This window comes from Camelina sativa, chromosome 4 (genome assembly GCF_000633955.1).
Source record: "Camelina sativa cultivar DH55 chromosome 4, Cs, whole genome shotgun sequence".
In the NCBI taxonomy this organism is placed as follows: domain Eukaryota; kingdom Viridiplantae; phylum Streptophyta; class Magnoliopsida; order Brassicales; family Brassicaceae; genus Camelina; species Camelina sativa.
Genome location: NC_025688.1, coordinates 8,618,163 through 8,619,257, shown reverse-complemented (window position 1 = coordinate 8,619,257; position 1,095 = coordinate 8,618,163).

Sequence of the window (1,095 nt, the reverse complement as noted above, 5' to 3'; positions counted from 1 at the left end):
ACACAATAATGGCCTAAATGGATAGCAAAAGATGCAAAAGTTGTGAAGAAACTAAGGGAAAACAAGGTAAAATATATGAACATTACCAACTATGGGATTCCACCAGAAGAAGAAGAAAAAACTAAATTACCATTGAAGAAGAGGAGTACTGGTATTTATATTGAAGAGCAAAAGAATGATGAACATTTTGCAAAGTTGGAATTGTCGTCTCTTGATTTGGCTGTTGGACAGTGTTATGAAACAAAAGAGCACTTGGAAACAAGGTTAAGGATACTAACCTTGGTTCAGAAGTTTGATTATTTTGTTTATAAATCCACACCATCTCTATTGATTGTCAAGTGCTGGGTAAAAGGATGTTTTTGGAGGGTACGAGCTACACCAACAAAAGAGTATCCAAAGTTTCAAGTGCGTGTTTTTGTTTCAGATCATACATGTTCGGTTACAGAGCGTTCATCACGTACCCGACAAGCAACGCATGAGATACTTGGAATTTTATACAAGGATTTCGTAGGTGGAGTCGGACCCAAGGTGTTGCCAAAGCATGTTGCAGAAGCCTTAAATAAACGATTTGATGTCAAGGTACTATTTTATTTCCTATCATTTTATACTACGTCTACGCTACATACAAATATTAACATTATCATTTTCTCACGTTAACAGATTGGATATTGGAAAGCTTATCGAACACTAAGATATGCTTGTGAGTTGGTTAGTGGTAGTCCAGAGAGTGGATATTTGCAGCTACCTGCATACTTGGACATGATAAAAAGGGCAAATCCTATAACATTTACCAATCTTGAAGTGGATGACTCTAAAAGATTTAAGTATCTGTTTCTAGCATTTGGTGCAAGCATAATTGGATTTCCGTTTATGAGGAAGGTGGTGGTCGTTGATGGCACTTTTTTGCATGGAAAATAAAAAGGAACACTCCTTACTGCCATGGCCGTAGCTGCTGCGCCTCCTTGGTTCATAGGACCGGTACTGTGACCACTCGCCCCTTCTTGCGAGAGATTTGCCTTGAACTTCGCCGGCTTAAGATGAGGGTGAAGGATCCAACATTTGTCCTTCACATGACCCCTTTTCTTACAGTGGTCG